Source organism: Heterocephalus glaber, unplaced genomic scaffold (assembly GCF_053883595.1).
Source record: "Heterocephalus glaber isolate CG9 unplaced genomic scaffold, H.glaber_assembly_v1.0 deba00001532, whole genome shotgun sequence".
In the NCBI taxonomy this organism is placed as follows: domain Eukaryota; kingdom Metazoa; phylum Chordata; class Mammalia; order Rodentia; family Bathyergidae; genus Heterocephalus; species Heterocephalus glaber.
In genome coordinates this window covers 10895838-10916351 of record NW_028258330.1, presented here as the reverse complement: position 1 = coordinate 10916351, position 20514 = coordinate 10895838, and the positions used below count along the sequence as shown (strand labels likewise).

Sequence of the window (20514 nt, the reverse complement as noted above, 5' to 3'; positions counted from 1 at the left end):
TAGATGAGTTCTTTCTGTATCATCTTTATATATTCCTAAGGACATAAGTACTACAAATACCCTACCATCCTAAAATACCAATAAGAAAAAAATAGAAATGATTTGAATTTATGCCACAAAATAAGATATGCAAGTAACTAGCAAGAACAAACGTTCATTTACTAACTCAATAAAAGTGAAAGACTGAAAAGACCATCAGCGTCAAGAGTTGAAGTAGATTGTGTCAACTTTATAAAGCTACTTTGGAAAATCACTGGACAGTCTTTAGTAAAGTTGAACATGGCCTACTTTATGTAAAGCAATTTCACTTCTCAGCATATGTCCAGAGAAAATGAGAGCACAAGTAAAGTGAAGCAATATGTGGTTCATAATGACTCCATGCTGGAAACAGCCGAGCTGTCCATCAGTGGGAAATACATGAGTTAGCTGCATCAGTACAATCAATAACAAAAAGAGTGACACTGTTAATTGTATTCTTGAAAGTCAGAAACATACAGAATAAAAGAATCTAGATAGAAAAGAACACACACCATACTCTTATAGAAAGTTCAAAAACAGTACAGCTAATGGGAACATTAAAGTCAAGGAAGTATTGAGGAAGAAGCCATCTAAGAACTGTGAAGTTTGCTGGAAATATGTACCATAACTTGGGAGGTAGTTTCCAGGTTGCATGCACAGGTAAAAGTCCTGTATGTGTCTCTTTAAAATTTGTGCATTTTACTAAATTATTCCTCAATAAGGCAAATTTTTAAAAATAAATTACAACATCTAAAGCTGTCCTTTTCTTGGAATGTGAGTTGCGGAGGAAGAGCATTTCTCTATATGGGGAAGTAAGTGAAGAGAATTCCTCTGTAAGGGGAAATAAGTGGTAAATTTCCTTGCATACAATACAGAAACGTGTGTTTGATAATGACCACTGACATTTTGAAGGTAATCACCTCATGAGCTAAAAGTGCACCTCAATGTCCACAGAAAAAGGACAGAAAGTTCAGAAGCAAAGCAAAATAAATGGAAATGTAAGGAATGGGAGCAGAATCAAATCAATACTACAGTTATTACCTTAGGTGAGAACAGGCTGAATGGTCCTGTGAAAAGCAGAGATGATTAAATTTGTTAACAAAACAGTCTTACATTATTTATAGGATACAACAGAATGGAGGCAGAATGATAGCAAATACAAACAAAAAGAAATCAAGAGGTGAAAGAGGACAAAAAGAGACCCGTGCAAAGTTTAAAACACATAATTTATGTGAAAATATCAGCCTAATGCTTACATTTACTGAACAACAAAGAAATTACATATATACACACATTTATGTAATATATACATAATCTAGATATGTCATATGTAAGCTACTGCTATTCAATTTTCATCTATTAAAATATACTTTTTTAAAAGGCATTCAGTTACATCAAATAAATATATTAGCTTATAGTGTTATCCTTTGGTAAATTTTTGACACTATTCAATTGTGTAATTTATACCAAGTGGAACTTATTTTCAGCTAAGTTTATTTTGCTTAAAAATTACATAGTTTTAGCTTGATAGGGATGGCTACAGAATTTTATTTTTGCAAAAGAGGGGTATTTTATTTTGTAAACATTCTTGATGTAAGCCATAATAACAATTACAATAACTATTGTCACAAAGTCAGGTGGCTTTCTCAGATGAGCATGTGAAAAACGATGAAATGTTTTCCATGCATCCAGGGGTCACCGGAGCCCCTCCAACCCTTCTCCCAGAATGATAGGAAGGGAGATCTAAGTTCTGAGGCAGCTAGGAAGATATTTTGGTTCTGAGGTCTAAGCTTCTTGTGCTCTATTGGAAAATTAATAGATTGCAGTTGTCAAGTTTTGGATTTTACGAAATATATAGCTAGACTGTCTTATTTCCACTGTGGTAGATGCAAAATCTCCCATACCCATCATCAAATTTTCATTTCAAATATTCTATATTTAACTCATAATCCATTTCTGGCTTAAATGATAATTGCCTTACCACAAAAGAAAAAAAATTAAATATAATAGCTAAGAATCACATTAAATATATAATGAATACAAAATTTTGCAGTCTTTTTGCTGTGATGAAGCATACTACACATTCTCTTGCTGGTGCACAGTCAAATGCAATTTCACAGAGGAAAGGTGTATGGGGTCCATATGCTTTGGTCTTGCTTGTATTTAATGGAGCATGCTCTCCTTCTTCTGTAGACTTGAACTTACACAATTTTAAGTAAATGGTCATGTACAGGCCTGAAGTCATAAAAGGTCAGTGCAGACCTGCAACCTTTCATATTCACAACACATTTCCCCCAGTCCGAGAAACCAGGGGAGGCTGTACCAATTCAGGATGCACTTTAATTAACCTGACAGCAGGAAGGCTCCATTTACAGAGTTGCACAAAAATGATTTGCTCACAAAGTAGCATTGGGGATCCTTAGTGTAACCAGTCCTTCAATGTACGTGGTCTGCTTTGTCCCTTTAAAGCGACATTTAAAATGTTAAAAAAATCACTTCTCGGCCTTTTGGCTAAAATCAAGTGTAAAATGTTTAAAAAGCAAAATCTGAAGTAGAAAATTGAGAAGTCAGAAATATCTCTACATAATGATAAAATGTTTAGAGCAGCTTAAAATCACTGATGTAGGAAATCTTTTTCATTGTCTGACTCTTTGAATCTATGTTTTAACTGAGTAATGATTATTCCTATTCATATGGATACAGTGTCAAGGACATTTTGGGGAACATATTATGAACACTGATGAAATCAGGAGACCCCATAGGTTCTTTAGGTAAAGGCATCTTAGGAGCAAACACAGAAGAGGGTGAGACTTCATATAGTATCCTGAAATGGTTGTTTTCTCCTAGAAAATTACCCTTGGTGCTTCTCTGAATTATAAAATAATGAAGGTATTGTTGTCAATATTTTACAGTTCAGAGTAAAAACATTAATTTCACAAACACATTGACAGTGCATTTTAAAGGCAAAATCCCCATGAGAAGACAGAAAGTGTATAAAAAGAGTATCACTTCCTTAGTTTAAAAAAGCTTTACTTAAGTATGATTGATAATAACACGTACACTCTGCAATTTGATGAGCTTTGACAGATCTATAAATCCATAAAACCAATGCCAGCATCAAGGTAATGAACACATTTATCACTCACAAAAGTTTTGCCAAGTCCTTTGGTAATCTCTCCTTTCTACTCTTCTTTGATATTGATTTTGTATCCCGAAACCCTTATAAACTGCCTTTTAAAGTCTTGTAAGTATTTTTTAAGATTTTCAAAATGTAATGTTGAACAGAATCCAAGAGCAAATATTCGTGCCTTTTTGCTGACCCAAGAGGAAAAACATTTAGCCTTTAACTATTAAGTATTATGCTCCTTTTAGATTATCAATAAATGTACTTTATTAAGTTAAGGAAGTTCTCTTGTATTCCTAGTTCACTGAATGTCAGGAATAGATGTTGAATTTTGTTAAATGTTTTCTACATGATTTAAGAGTGTTATATGGGATTTCCAACTTATTTGTGTAATGTGGTGACATACATTGATTTTCCAGTGCTAAACCAATCTTGTTTTCCTGAGATAAACTTAATTTGGTAATGATTTTTTATACTTTTTGTATATTCACGCCATCCTTGTATTTTTCCTTCACATGTAATATGTTTCTTTCTTTTTTATCTTTATTTTTTGGCTTTTAAAACCTTTTCTTTGCATACCTGATTTGTAGTAATTTGATTAGAACATATCTTCCTATTCCTTAGTTACTGGGCTTGGATAGTTCAAACTACCCCACTCTGTGGATGTTCATCAAATTTGGAAAATATTCAGTGATTATGGCTTGAATAATTTTAATCTGCAGCCCTCTTCCTCCTCTCTTTGGACACTTCCCTTAGACATGTGTTAGGCTGCTCAAAGATGTTGCACAGTTCACCAATGCTCTGTTTTTGTCACTATTTTTTTCTCTTTTACTCAGTTTCATTCCTTCATTGTTTCTACTGCTATGCATCCAAGTTTCAATTCTATCCAGTGCAATTTTTCTCTCAGACATTGTAGGCTTCATCTTTTGATGTTTTTACACACACACACATGCACACATACGCACACACACTTACTTTTCTCATCTCTGAGACAAAATGTCCAACATCTAAAGTTGAAGAAGGAGGGATTTATTTTGGCTCACAGTTTGTTGCAGTTTCAATCCAATCCATAATTGGCTGGCTCCAAGGCAGGGCAGAATGGCAGAGGGCCCAGGAGATAGTAGCAGCCAACCAGCAGAAGAAGCAGCAGCAAGAAATGGCAGCAGCCCTCCTCTGTCCCTTATATTCTATCCAGGCTAGCCACCCTTAGGCAGGTAACACTCACACCAGGGTAGGGTACCCTTAATCAAAGCAGTGCACTGTTAATCCCAGCATCACACACCCTAGATCCAGCCACCTCTGAAAAGCCCCACCTATTACCACATGAGTGAGGCTTTGCGGGGACATCTAGATACAAGCCACCACACACACACACACGCAGCTGAGCACTCAGCAATACTCATGTGGAAGCTTCTGATTATTTAGCTTTCTACTTTCTGGCCCTTTGCCCTTGAACTCTAACTGGACTGGACTTCCAAGACTTTCATCTCTGTCTTCTCAGGTAAAGGCTCTACTGACTTTATTCTCTGTCTGCCTTTCCTGTGCTATGGACTGGAAACTCTCCAGGCATGGGGGGAAATCACTGGGCTGACCTTGTTTTTGTCTTGTCTTTCAGGGATCACTGTCTTTTATTGCCTGTTATTCTTTTTCTTGTATTGTTTCTATATTTTGCCTTATTAATTATCTCAGGTGGTAGCAGAAGTCTAGTCCTTATTATTCTTCTTCCCTTTGCCCTGGAGTGAAAGTTCAAATCACTTTTTATTTATTTTGAGACAAGGTTGTTTGGGGAATATGGCAAAACTATGTGAAATAATGAAATTCAATCTGTGGTTAAAAATTTATCTCTGGAGTAGAAGATTGGACAGTGTAAAGTAATACCACCCATTGTGGAAAATTTTTATAAAATATAAATAAATATTTAACACACACAAACATATTTGTAAGAGTATGTAGTTGGAATAACAGCCTTTAATTCCTTACCTCACCTCACCAGTGGTACCCCATCTCTTTACAATGTGATAGACAGGTTTCACCACCAAGAGGTAGAATATGTTTCCATAACCCTTCAGAGAAGACTAATCTCATTTTCTTGACTAACAGGATAGTCAGAGATGATGCTAGGGCTAATTCTTTAGCTACACCTCAAGAAGCCTTGTACAATTCTCTCTCTCTCTCTCTCTCTCTCTCTCTCTCTCTCTCTCTCTCCTTCTTCTGCACTATAGAGTGCAAGGCTGGACTAGGTTGATGAAATTTCAGAATTCAGTTGGAGAAGAATGCAGCAACTAACACTGAGGACTAACAAGTGCAGTGAGCCCTCACTAGACTCCAACTGATTATAGACACATGGTCAGCTGACCCTTTCAAATAAACAGACATACTCAAGTTTACCCATGGAATTGTGAACTAGTTGATGATGTTTGTTTTAAACCACTATGATTTGGGGTGGTTTGTTATGCTTCAATAGCTAAATGATACTGTATATTTACAATCAGGTACATATATGTGCCAGACTTCAATCAACATTATCCATCATTAAATATGTCTGTCCAGGGAAATAGTGTCCCATAGCCACACTAACCCTTTCTGTTAAATTTTAAGTCTTTAACACACTGGTTAAGGGCCAGAGATGTAGCTCAGTGGCACTGCACCTGCCTGGCAAGTGCAAGGTCCTGAGTTCAATCCCTGGTACCTGGTATTTATTTAATAAATAAATAAATAAATAAAATTTTAAAAGTACTAATAATACACTGGTTAAATTGCACCATCTTAAGTAAATTTTTTAAAGAAATGTAAAATTGACATTAGCAGGCCGGGGATTTAGCTCAGTGGTTTTGCCGCCTGCTGCGCAAGTGCAAGGACCCGAGTTCGATCCCCAATACTTCCCCCCCAAAATTGACATTAGCAACACAAATTAATGTCCTTTTAAAGTAATATGTAGGGATTTGTGCATGATTTACTACAATCCATATTATGGATAGAATTCACTTAAGAACAAATTGGATATATGAGGCTTTTGAAAGTTTTAAAGTTACTTAAACAATTTCATCATAAGTATAATTTCTTTGCTTTTTAGAAAATTTAAATTCAGTGTTTGTTATAAATGCTTCATTTTAAGAAGATATAAAATTCAATTTGTACAAATTGCTTGGCAATATTTCTATTAAAAAGTGTCAAGTGTGACAGAACATATTGTATTGTGGGTTGCACACCTGGGAATCTGGTAGGTTTTTTGCAAAAAGATTGGTTCATCAAAGGTTTTAGTGAGGGTTACATAAAATAATTTTTGTAAGATAATTCTATGCCTAATAAATTTATCTTGCCTTTTCAGAATATAAGAGGAAAAGAAAGCATTTGTTTATATTTGCTTGGATATTTTTAAATTTTCTGAAAGAATAATAACTAACCTTCAGGGATAATTGGTTAGGAGGTACACAAGGGATTGGAATATTATAGATCTTGATCTAGGGGAAATTACCAAGATGCATATGTAAGCAGTCATTGAGATTTGAGATACATGGACTTGACGTTATCTGTTATTCTCAAAAAAATTTTTTTAAAGAGTAGAGTCATGAAAATAGGGTATGTTGACCCTGTAAATGGATCAACAAAAATATGGTATTACAAGTGTAGCATTCTTAATCTGAAAATCTGAAATTCAGCATGATCCAAAATCTAAAACTTTTTAAGAAAAAAATTCCCTTCCATTAAACTTTGTTTAGGCATTAAATTATTAAAATACTCTGTGAAATTACTTTCAGGTCATGTGTACAAGGTGCATATAAAACATAAGTAAATTTTAGGTTTAGATCTGTCTCATTCCCAAGATATTTTATTATATATAAGCAATATTTCCAGATCTGAAAAAAAATCTAAGACACTTCTTGTCCCAAGGACTTCAGATAAGGATGTTCAACAGTACAGTGATGGTGAACCTCTTAGAGCTTTCAGTCATAACAAACAGTCTGCTGCAGCACATGTGCCATAATAACAAGTGAAAGAACAAGGTGTGGCAAATCTTATCTTCTTATCTTTAGTAAGACTAATAAACATAACAGCTGATGTTATGAATAAATTTATTCTCAATAGGAATAATTTAGTAGAACTGAGGATTCAAGAATTATTGCCTCATGTTTGAAGTGGACATGAAAGGGGGCCATTATGTTTTCCAACTAAATATATCATTGCCACAGTCAGGGAGGACCTATCACAGGATCCAGAAAACCATATCCCACTGGCCAAATCTAAGATGCCATATGTTTTAAAAAAGACTTTATTGTAACACTGCCAAACTATTCATTTAATATTGTCTTTAGTTACTTTCACACTAGAAATGTCATGTTGAGTGATTGTGACAGTGAACCACACGACAAAGAAAACTTAAAATGTCTATTACATAGTTCTTTGTTGAGAACGTTTGTCGACCTCTGATCTATAAGAACGATCACCTAAAATTATTATTGTGTATAAGTGTGTGTGTGTGTGTGCGTGTGTGTAGTAAGATGCAGAGAATTATGCCTGTATGTATGATGTACATATATAGCAATGGGGGGTTCTGCCTCATAAATACCTTTGCATTCTTTCTTACAGCAGTTCTGTGATATAAATGTTAGTTTCCCCCTGTCTCAGTAGTGTAAACAATTGTATACCAGAAAAAATGTAGACAACCATCATGTCTAAAAAGTGACTAAACCTGAACATGAACTCACATCTTCCTTACCCCAACTTTTTTTCCTTGAAGATTCAAATTCGTATTTGCACTTTGTAGTCTTAGACCTAGAGTGAGGTAAATGTGGATGATCTGCTTTAGTGTCCACAAGGGCTACATGTCAGAAAGGGGCAGCAGATGGGCCTGTGAATATCAGGCACAGAGAAATACACCCCAGGTAAGCCTCTTTGCTCATCACACCATCCATCCGGCTTGGGTTCTCCTGAAGGGAATTGATGTTTTTTATCAATCATCCTGGTAATGAATTGTCCACATGAACCCTTTTACTCTTCTTTCCTCTGTGTGTAAAATCCATAAGAAATAAAACCAAGATCTCTTCTAATCATAAGTTCATTCAGAGATTGATCCATATTGGAGCCTTTTGTTTTTGCTTTGTGTAAACTCCTTTTCTATATACAAGTTGATAGTTTTGTAAGTATTTCCAGACTTTTCAGGCAAAATTAAAGGCAGCTTGAATGATGTCACTGACCATGAGATTGTCGAAAGCATCAGATAAAAGTTGATTAGTTTCATAAAATACCACCCTAGACAAGACTCTTTAAGGGATAGAAAGGCAGACAGAACTTTAGAGACTCCTAGGACCTCTACTACCCATAGAATTTGCTTGGCCTTCTGAAGATAACTGAAAGAATGAGAACACACAAAATGCTGTTGGACCAGTGCATGGCTCTGTACATGATTGAGACAGAGTAACCGTTCATTACTTCAACAGCCCTGCAGTTTATCATTTTCTAGATAAAAGACACAACACACAGGTGTTTAGTTTTTTGAAACACTGATGATCTGCGGCCTAATTTCACCAATTCAGAGTCTAATTAAATAAGTTCCATTCACAGGAAAGAGCCAAGCCCTTCAACCAGTGTGTGCTGAACTCAGTCCCTGGAAAGAAGGGGTTAATTTTGCAAACTCATGAAAATTTGCAAACAAATGACCATAATCTTGGTTGCTTAAAATAACAGATATTTACTCTCTCACAGTTCTGAAGGTCAGAAGTGTGAGACCAAGGAATCTGCAGGCCTGAGACTGCAAGGGTGAGTTCACTCCTTCCATTCTAGCAGCTTGTGGTGGTTGTTAAGTTGCGGGTTTCAAGAAACAGAATGTAGACATATCCTTTTGGGGTCCTACTACAAAGATTCAGCCCATTATAAAGATTTTATACAAGCATATACAAGAATATTTCTTTCTCTAAAACCAAAGTATTTTATTTCACTATTTAGTTATTTACTCTAGAACTTGGAGAGGTCCTGGTGGCTGGGAACACTGAGGCATTAGATGAGGGTCTACTTGTATTGTTGCTAAATAGCCTCCGAGTTCTGCTCCTCTCCCATTCTATTGAAACTTCAAGAAAACCTAGTGAAAAGTTACAGCCTGGCTGTGCATTCTGAGGAAACAGGATAGAGCCTGTGCTCACACATGGGCCAAAAAGTCATGGGGTAGACTGTGTCTCACACTTCTAGAGTTGATGACAAACAGCAGAAGTGGCTGATGTTCAAGCATAGAAATTATTCTCTGAGGAATTATGGATAAGAAGAGAAAGAAACACAAGGAGAGCAGGGTGTGGGAATATGACCCTATTGAGGGTCCCTGCTGCAATGTCATGGAAAAGTGCAAAGAGTTGGGGGTTTTTGACCTGGGGATGGGAAGAAGTCACTTCCGAGCAGGATCCCACCAGGATGTTGGATTGAGGCTCTGATAGTTCCTATGCCCTTATTCATACACCACTGCATCATGGTCTATAAAGTATTATAAATAATAACTGCTATTTGGGAGAGAGACGATGATTTCCTATACAAGAGAAATTTTACCTTTAGTTCACTTTAGTTCAACTAAAATATGTTGCATATATAAAAATATTAATACTATTGCCAGAGAGTGGAGGGTTATGGTTGGAAATGATACAGCTTAATTTTTTACTTAGTTATGTAATTTTGTGTGTCACTTGAACCACTAGACATATTCTATTTCCTTTATAGAAAAAGCACTATAATTTCATAATCAAGAGCAGTAGGTTTAGAGAACAAATCAGCAAATCAGCAAATCATGCTGCCCATTAATCCAGACCCACTGTGGGGATGTCAAATGCAAAAATTGAACTTCAATGCTGCCAGGAAATTGAAACAGAAAGAAGCCAAAGTCCTTTTGTAAAATTTAGGAAAGATGAAAAGGCAACTCGAATGCAGAATTCACCCTGGTGAATAATTTGGCAAGACATATGGTTTCTTCTAGGCCCAGAATCTACAGGCAGATTAAATGGAATAGGCATGAAATGGACAGGACTCTAATGTAAAGCATGAGACAAACATAACCGTGATATTATTTTTTAGGTTTATGTGTCATAATGGAAGAAATAGTGATTCAAGTTGGGAACAGGATATGTCAATGTTTTTCATCTCCAAAATGTCACCAGCAGTTAGGAAATAATTTCAGCCACAGCTCTCATGGACACAATTCATATTGTCAACGAGGGAAGGAGAATATGGAAATCTGTTTCATATTGTAAATCTCTGATGCTGAGTTAATCCAGGAATATAAGAATTCTAAAATAGGTACCTATATTAGTGTCCAACTCAGTGGGTGTCATGTTATAAAAATTGCCAGGGAATATCATTTTTATTTGGAGGGTATTGTGACTGAGAGGTACCTTGTGTGTTCTGTATACTGAAAATTATCCTTCCATACCACTTCCTGGTAGAGTTCATGCAAACATTATTTGCCACTCTAAGTAAGAGTGATATTAGCAGAAAAGAGTCTGACAAAGGTGTTATTTATTAATCAGCCATCTTGTGCCAGCCATGTACTAAGTACTTTTGGTTCTGATATTTAATTTATTCATCAGCAATTAGAGTTAATTACTGCATGTTTTATAGATAAGATAAAGAGAAGATAGATTAAAAACTTGGACCAGGACAGATAAATAATAAATATAGAAGCATGATTTTAATGCCAGTCTTTCTGATTTTATTGATCCTTTAAATAGCATGATGCTATCTATAAAATAAATACAACACTTACTACTTACAAAAGTAAAATTTTAGTTTAATATATTTTATATTTATTTGTAAAGTGTCTGCAAACTTCTCAAGTTAGTAGAAGTGTGAGGGGATCCTTATTTAAAAATTTTATCATGTGTGTATAAAATATGCATGATAAAGCTCAGACAAAATAGAAATATAAAAATTGAGAAAAATGTATGATTATTTTCAACAATTGTTTTCTATGCTGTTTTACTATGCATTACTATTGTCATTATTATATATCATTTACTTTATGAATAATATAATCATATGAATATTTTTGCTGACAATAATGAGATTGAATATACCTCATAATTTTTGCTGAGTCATATGGTAAATATATGCTTAATTATATAAACAACTGCCAGTACCTGAAGTAGAGGAACTATGTTAATTGTCCACCAGTAATGTATGAAGTGTTAGAAAAAATATGGTGGATATTTAAACTTTAAAGAAAATATTAGAATAAAAGACACACTGCCATTAATTCCACTCAAAAAGGCTTTCCCCTAGCTTTGAACACAATTTATCCCATCATTCTTTCCACTTTCAGAAGCAGTTCTGCAAATCCTCATTCCTTAGTGTCTTTAGTTCCACTGCTGCAGCTGCCTCCATATCCAGATCAATTAAAAACATGTATCTTTCAAGGTAATTTTGACTTGGGGGAAGAGCCAGAAGTTGCACTGTGCCAGGTTTGGTGATGAATAAGGTGGATGAGGACACACAATAATCTTTTTATGAGCCTGCTTTTCCATTGAATATCACTTGCATACTTCATAAGGACACTCATGAAAGAGGACTTCTAGACTTGCTTCAGAAATTAGCAAGAATGATGGGGTAACCATGTTCAATGTGACTAAAAGTATTTTGAGGGGAATTAATGGCACTGTGTCTTATTGTAATGAATTTTAATATTTAAACATTAATGGCTTATTTCAAGCATACCTCATATGAGAGACCCAGTTTCTCTATATAGCCACTAACATTAGAAATTGTCACTGAAATAGTTTTAGGCAATCTGATGGATGTGTAATGCTAGGTATTGCAACATGGCTTTAATTTGCATTTCCACAATGTCTAGTAAATTTAGGCTCTGTTTCATATGTTTAATGGTCTTATGGATAGCATTTTTGTGAAATAACCATACAGGAATTTTGTTCATTTTTGTATTGGCTTTTTACGCTTTCTTGTTGATCTATTATAATATTTATATCTTCTAAATAAAAATTCTTTATTAATACAAGTTATTTGTTTTGCAAATATCTGTAGCCACTTTCTTGCTTATTTTTCATTTTCTTGCTTATTTGATAATATCAGTTTTCAATTTTAATTAATTCCCTTTCATCTTTATGTTTTGGGATGTAAGGATTAAACCCAGGGCCTTGCCTGCGTACTTTATCACTGAGCTACACTCCCAGTCTATCCATCTATTTTGTTGTGGTCAGTGCTCCTTATTTAAGAAATCACTTCCTACTCCAGTTACGTGAGTCCATTCTCTTACATTATGTCTACAAGCTTTATTATTTTACCATTTATATGATCACCCAGAATTGATTTTTCTGTAGATGATGATAGGGAACCATCTATATTTTTCCATATAGATATTTAATTGACTCAGTGCCAGTAATCGAAAGCAAAACATTTTTTACCTTCTACTCTAGAGTGTCACTTTTGTCATAAATCAAACAACAGTTTGCCATGAATGGATCTATTTTTGAATCCTAAATTCTATTGCTTCCATCTGTTTCTGTGTTCTTCAGACCATCCTACTCTGACTTGCTGATGTTTCCTCTTGGTAAAAGGTAGCATAAGTCTTCATATCCAGAAGGTTTATCTTTCAGATTGCTTTGTTTACTCTTAGCACTAATCACTTGCTCTAGTCTTACATAAATTTTAGTATGAGCTTAATTTTCACAAAAATCTGGCAGTTCTAAAGAGATTTCACAGAATCTGTAGATTAATCTGAATAGTACTGTATTAACATATCAAAATATGTTGAGTCTTTTCAAAATAAGAAAATAGCATTTATTTTTTTAAAAATTTCCTTAGTTTCTTCAGATTTTTTCCCACAAAAAAGTTTTGAAAATCTTTTGATTTTTAATAGATATTTGCCTTTTATGCTGGTGCAAATTATATTTGGTTTTGGGGTTTTTTTTTTGCTTTTTTGTTTGTTTTTGAGATCAGTCTTTCTGTGTTGCTCAGGCTACTTACAAGCTCCTGGGTTCAAATGATTGTAACTTCCACCACCCTGGTAGCTGGAGCTATAGGTGCCCAGCTATTACCAATGAAACCCTTTCTAAAAAAAGAAAACAGCTTAAATGGCAGTGTTTATGAAGGATTTGGTTAAAAAAAAAACTAAAAATACCTCTACTTTTGAATCGTAATAACAAAAAGGATAAATTAAAGAAATAAAATCTTAAACACACCAAGGATATGAATGGTGTTTAAAGTACCAATCTTAGGATCTCCACAAAGAGAGAAAAAAACAAATGTAGCAGAAATTATTCAGGTTCTTCAATGTCTAAGTGAAAAAATTAATTAAAATCAGTTTGTAATTGTTTCTTAATAGAATATAGAATTGAAATGGTTCTATTCCCTAAATTGATATAGCATTTAGTGACCTTCTAATAGGCTCTTGTTAACACAGTTTAATGGTAGATTATTTTGATTTTCTAAATACACATCCATTTATTCTGCAAATAATGATAATTTAATTTCTTCTTTCTGATTGTGTTATCTTTTCACAGAGAAACTCTTTTGTACTGCACAGACAATGCCTCCAGTACAATGATGATCAGAAGTTATGATCACAGGTATCTTTCCTAATATCACAGGGAAAGCTCTGTTAGACACTAATAGGTTAAAATGTTCTTTTTTATTCCTAGTTAGCTAGGAGTTTCATTTTATGAATATTGAGTTTTGTCAAATGCTTCCTCAGCATCTTCTGAGATACTTTATCTTTTATTCTTTTCCTGTGGTGAACTATATTGATTCAGCTTTGAACATGTACCACCAATGCAATCCTGGAACAGCCCCCAATCTGTCAAGATGTACCACTCTAGTCATATGTTACTGGGTTTTCATTGTTATTTTGTTTATGTTTGTATCAATGTTCATGAAAGAAATTGGCCTATAATTTCCTCTATATTATTATATTAGATTTTAAGTTTATTTCAAGGTTACCCTGGAGGCTTAAGAAAAAAAAGTTCAATGAGTGTCTTCCCTGTTTATTACCAGGAACAATTTGTGCAAGATTGCTCTTAGTTATTTTCTTCCTTGCATATTTGGCAGAACTCACAGAGGAAGCAACTTTGAATTTGAAATTTTCTTTTGGAACAATTCTTTCATATTATATATTTTTATAACTATCATAATCATTGCATTTTCTATTTTTTATCAGGTTTGGTAAGATTTATTTTCTCTGAAGTTTCTCCACTGTATCTAGCTTTTTCTGATGGAAATTTTCTCCTAATATTCTCCTTTTTTATTTATAAACATGTACTAGTTCTCATTCTATATGTTAGTAATTTATATCTTTCTCTGTTTCTTTGTGTTGTGAGAGTTTTATTAATTTCATTAGCTTTCCTAAAAATCCAAACTTTGGCTTTGCTGACCCCTTCTATTTTATACTTACTTTCTATTTCATTAATTTTTTCCTCAATTCTTATTATTTCCTTGTCTTCTCCAGATTTAATTTACTATTCTTTTATAACATTTTGAGATGTCTGTTTAGATAACTCATTCTTATTTTTCTCTTCTATGCTGTGTACATATGGCTATAAATTTCCTTTTAGTGATAGATTGAGCTATGCTCCATAAGTTTTTATTTCAAGCCACTTTATGTTTTTCATTTACCCATGAGTAATTTAGAAGTACATTATTTAATATCCACAAATATAAAAATATCCTTGTTGTTGTTATTGATTTCTAGCTGAATTTTACTCTGACCAGAGAACATATTGTGTATGATTTCAATCCCATGTTTAGCTGTTCCAGGCATACAATCCATTTTGACAAAAATTTTGTGTGCATGTAGATGAAAATACTTTAAGGTGGTGTTGGCTGCAGCACAAATGTCAATTTGGTGAGATTTAGTAATCATATCACAGACTTTTGCTAAATCTGACTATTTTTTGTCTGCTTTTTATCATATAGAGAAAGCTGCATTAAAATCTCCTTCTATGAGTGCATTAATCTATTTTCTCTTTTACTTCTGTCATATCGTGCCTTATACATTTTGAATCTCTACTATTAGCTACCAGGTTACACCCCATTTATTACAAAGTTTTTTACTTTTTCTGACAATATAATCCATAAATCATTGAGAGCAGAAATATATAAAACTACCATGTGTCACAATGTAATATTTGTTTATAACTAATTGGGGAAAACAAAATTGGCCTATCTGAATCCTCAGTCTCCTTCTTTTCTCTCCTGGGCTAAAGGAACATATCACCCACTGCCATCTGGACGAAAAGCAGATCCCAACTTCAATCAGCGTCTTAATTTACGGTTTGTATTTAGAATTACAAATTTTCCCAGTTAAAATTTTAGATCATTATACAAAGAACTTCTCTAACTCTAACCTTGATTTTTTTGTTTTAAAGTCCTTTAAACTCATTTTAATATAATCATAGCAGACATCATTTGGTTTAAGATTTATTTATATATAAGTATATATTTATTATATACTTATATTTATATATTTATTATATATTATATATAATATTTATTATATATATTTATTATAGATTATTTCTTAATATATTTACATATCTTCTATGGTGTAAAAGGAGAAAAGTAATTAATGGATATGGAGAAATATAAAACCCTAATAGAGAAAATACATGCTAGCTTCAGTGGAAGTGTTAAAAATAGAAAACTATGACATCTGAGTCTCTTCCTCTCCTAAGTCTCACATTTCCACGTCTCCACTTTGTTTGGCCCACTATCTCCATTATTCCTTTTCAACTTTCTTACCCTGCTTAGCACATAGGAGACCTAAATGAGGTACTCCAAAATATGACTCTTGAGCATGAAGTTTATTAAACTGAAGTCAAGTACTATAAGAAGAAGCAGATGCAGGAATGTTCTCTGTCCTCCTTCTATTTGCCTCAAATCAGGACATAATATCCAAAGAAGAAAGATACTTCATCTCCTCTTTCTTCCATGGAGAATCAAGCTAACCACTGAGGGCTCTAGATCAGTGATGGCTGTCAATTCTGGATGTCTGGAAATGGCAAGAAAAGAATCTACATACACAAACTTCACTATTTTTACTATATGACCTATATCTACTGTTTATTCACCCATCCTACAAGTTGTCACCCCTAGAGACTCAAAACCTTTTTCTTTTTTCTGTAATTCTCTAAGACTTTACTGGTCTTTGTTGAAGATGCTACGTAACCCAGGATCCAAGGGTACCTGTTTGAAAACTACTCATCCCCTAGGTATTGCCCATGGATATATGAAATGTGCATGTTGAGAAACTTCTGCTTGTGTTTCTCTTGATAATCTGTCCTCTGTTCCAGTGTGTCCATTCCAATTATGAATTGATGAGCATTGAGGAAAAAAATTTTATTTTCTTCCCAATAAGAGCTTAACATGGTTTTGTAGGGAAGTGTTAAATATACCCCTTTACTTCTGCAGGTTCAATGATTTTCGTGTATAAGATAAATAAGATTAACAGGAAAAATGACAAAGTTGTTAATTTGAAGAAACACAGGAGTTATATACAGACTATGAGACTAAAATGAAAAGTAAGAAGATTGAAACTTACAGAAGAGCTAAACAAAGGGACAGAGCTTGGGCTTCTAGAGGGGAGGCAGGTGTGGTGGGCTATGGACAGTAGAGTTGGACTCCACAGTGAGCAGGTATTTTGTTAGCAGACAAAGTCTCTGATCATCTCTGTCTGCACCAGATGTCAGACTCCTAATATTTTCGTTTTGTTGAAAGATCCTTCCTAGGCAGAAAGAAGAATATGAAATAGAAAAGTCTTCTTACATCCTCTGTTTACTGCACTAATGCAGATTTCCTTTAGCATGTAAGTGTCTTTTACCGAAGGGCAGCCTTCCAGAGCCATTCTTGTATCTGCAGAGGTCTGCAGATTCTCTGAATAGCCAATTCTAAATATGCCAAAGAAATATATTTGGGGTGAGATATTTCACTTTTCCACAGCTCCCATGCCCATCTCTCATCAGCTGGGTTGGGCTTTTTATATACTTTTACTATCCTCTGGGTTGACCTAACTTATCTTATGTAAGCCAGTTGTTAAATATTATCTTGCTCGTCAAATAACAACGTGCATTTTTAGTATAATATGCAGACAGTAATAGATAGGCTATTGTCCACCAAAGAGTCACAAATCCATCCTGCAGTCAGCTATATGCAGTGCCCCCAACTGCCAGTAATAATTGGATCTAGGACTCATGTTTGTAAAAGTGCATAAGAGAAGACAAAACCAGGTGTATAACTTCAAAATTAATTTTAATTAAAATGTTTGTCTATATTTATAAATTAAGAAATAGAGCATAAAACCCCCAAACTCCCCCTCCTCTTGAATATTCAAAAACCCTGATAGCAGTACAAAAACATTCTAATATCAAACATAGAAATAATACTTGTGTTTAATAAAGCTGGTTTTCCCCTTTTTAGAAAAGAGCTGATATCTGCTCATTGTCACCTGGATTTTTTTTTAATAAAATTGATCTGAATGCTTTTGTATTTGATATCCTTGAAAACAATTCTGACAGTAAACTCCCATTGTTTGAAGAAAAGTATCTTAATTATCTTTAAATCACAGCATGCTGCAGACTGTTTGAATCACCTTTGGTGACCAAACTGATGTCAGTGAAATAGTTCAATTAAAGTTTTAAAAGGTTACTAGTATAAACTTACCTCTTGATTGTTAGCACTAAAGAGGGTATAATTTAATTCATGTCTGAAATCTATAGATGCCACAAACATGTCAATTTTTCCCATAGTTTCTTCTTAAACTTTTGCAAAAAACCAATTACTGGAGCTAACAAGTGGCAAAAGAGACTATGAACAGAATTGCCTTTCCTGTGTTTGGAGATGGAAGATAATTAGCAGGAAATGGTCCACAGATGAGGAGCAGAAAGAAGAAGCCTAGAGCACAACAAAGGATCTCAACAAACATGGCATCTTGGAGAATTGATTTCATTAAAAATTCTCATAATTGAGCCCAGAGGAAGGGGTTTCCAGGCTGCTGTTCCACCACTCCCAGCCCAGAGGAGGTGAACTGTGCAGGCACCAATAGCACCCCCCACCCCACCCCACCCCTGTTGCAATGAGAAGACACTTAAACAAGTCTCAAAACCAGACATCCATATCACCTACAGCAACTGCAAAAGAAAATGAGATGAAACACTCTCATACTCAACCACATGGACTCCATGAACTGGCAACAAAAGAGGATCTGGAAAATATGAAATCAGAAATAATTTCTCAGATAACTGCAGAGGTTGTGCTCATAGTGAAGGACATGATTAATAAATCTAGAGAGAAACTGAAGAACATGATTAAATCCCAACACAGGAAACAAATGGAATCCATAAAACAGATGCAAATAGATTTCCAGGAGATCAAAAACTCCACTGAAAGTCTACACAGCAGAATGAGCCAATGTGAGGACAGAATTTCAGATCTAGAAGATAGAATTGCAATTAGTGACCAGGAAAAGAAAAATTGTTTCAAAATTGTAAGGGACCACAAGAAATCAATCCAGCAGCTGCTAGGTGATGCAAAGAAGAATAACATAAGACTGATTGGAGTCAATGAAGAAACAGGACAGAGTGCAGATGACATAAAAAACTGTTCACGGAAGTAATGGCAGAAAACTTCCCAAGCAGGGGAAAAGAACTTGACATACAAATAAGTGAGGCATATAGGACTCCAAGTAGCTGTGATCAAAAAAAATCTACACCTAGGCACATAATTGTTAAGATTCCAGAAACTCAAGAGAAGAACAAAGTTTAACAAGCAGTTAGAGAAAAGAAACAAATCACATAAAAAGGAAACCCATCAGAATCACAGCAGACTTCTCAACACAAACCCTCAAGGCAACAAAAGCTTGGAGTGATGTATTCCAACCCCTAAAGGAAAACAGCCTCCAACCCAGAATGATGTATCCTGCAAAACTATCTTTCAAAATTGATGGAGAAATAAGATACTTTCATGACAAAGAGCACCTTAGGAACTTCATGAATACTAAACCAGCATTCCAAAACATTTTTGTTTTGTTCCTAGGAACAGACAATGAGGATCACAACCCCAGGAAGCAAAGCAGAATGAACCCATCTGGCATGACAAGAAATTTAATATAAAGGGGGAGAACCCAACAAAAAGAAAAAGTCATGGCAATGACATGTCAATACATTTCAGTTATAACCATCAATGTTAATGGTCTCAATTCACCAATCAAAAGAAATAGACTGGCAGAATGGCTCAAGAAGCAAAATCCAAAAATATGCTGCATACAAGAAACACACTTAATTCAAAATGAAACTCACAGACTGAAAGTTAAAGGGTGGAAAACAATACTCCATGCAACAGGAACCTCAAAAAAGGCAAGAGTAGCTATCCTCTTTGCAGATCAAGTAGATTTCAAACCAACACTGATTAAGAGAGACAAAGAAGGACACTATATCCATGTAAAGCAAACAATCCAACAAGAAGTTGATGACAATCATAAATATCTATGCACCAAACACTAGCGTACCCAACTATATAAAACAAATACTAACAGGCATAAAAAGTCATATATGCACAAATACAATTATAGAAGGGGAACTCTATACTCCACTGTTGAAAATAGATAGATCAACTAGACAAAAATAAGTAATGACATACTAGAACTCAATCAAACTCTTGAGCAAATGAACTTAACAGATGTTTACAGAGTGTTCCACCCCACAAAATCAGAATACACATTCTTTTCAGCTGTACATGGGTCGTTCTCCAAAATAGAACACATACTTGCTCATAGAACATGTTTAAGTAAGTGCAAAGGAATTGAAGTTGTCCCCTGTGTATTATCAGACCATAGTGTGATGAAGTTGGGTACACATAGCAAAAGAAACTCAAAAAATTTCATAAACACGTGGAAATTGAACAACACACTTCTGAATAACCAATGGGTCACAGAGGAAATTAAAGAAGAAATCAGACAGTTCCTTCAATTAAATGACAATGACAATAAAACACATTGGAATCTATGGGATACAATGAAAGCAGTCTTACAAGGGAAATTCATAGCAGTGAATGCACATATTAGGAAAACAGAGCAAGCTCAATTAAACAACCGGATGCTGAACCTCAAGCTTCTAGAAAAAAAAAGAGCAGGATAAACCCAGAGCTCATACAAGGGAGGAAATTATAAAGATCAGAGCAGAAATCAATTCAATGGAGACTAAGAGAACAATAGAAAAAATTAATGAAGCCAAGAGTTGGCTCTTCGAAAGAATAAACAACCTTATCAGAAAAAGGAAAGAAAAGGCCCAAATCCATGCAATTAGGAATGAAAAGGGTGAAATTACAACAGACCCAGCAGAAATCCAGAGGATCAAAACCTACTTCCAGAACCTATATGCCAAGAAGATGGAAAACACAGA

General features: G+C 34.6%; 1 long non-coding RNA gene across 2 annotated transcripts in view; it reads left to right on the top strand.

Annotated features, from left to right (window-relative positions):
- Positions 1-15394, top strand: part of LOC110348284 (uncharacterized) — a 210387-nt gene extending 194993 nt beyond the window's left edge. For both annotated transcript variants that reach the window (XR_015441965.1, XR_015441964.1), the window contains 3 exons: positions 8846-8899; positions 13630-13695; positions 15328-15394. This is a non-coding gene — a long non-coding RNA (uncharacterized LOC110348284). The remainder of the gene's footprint in view (positions 1-8845; positions 8900-13629; positions 13696-15327) is intronic.
- Positions 15395-20514: the final 5120 nt, after the last annotated feature.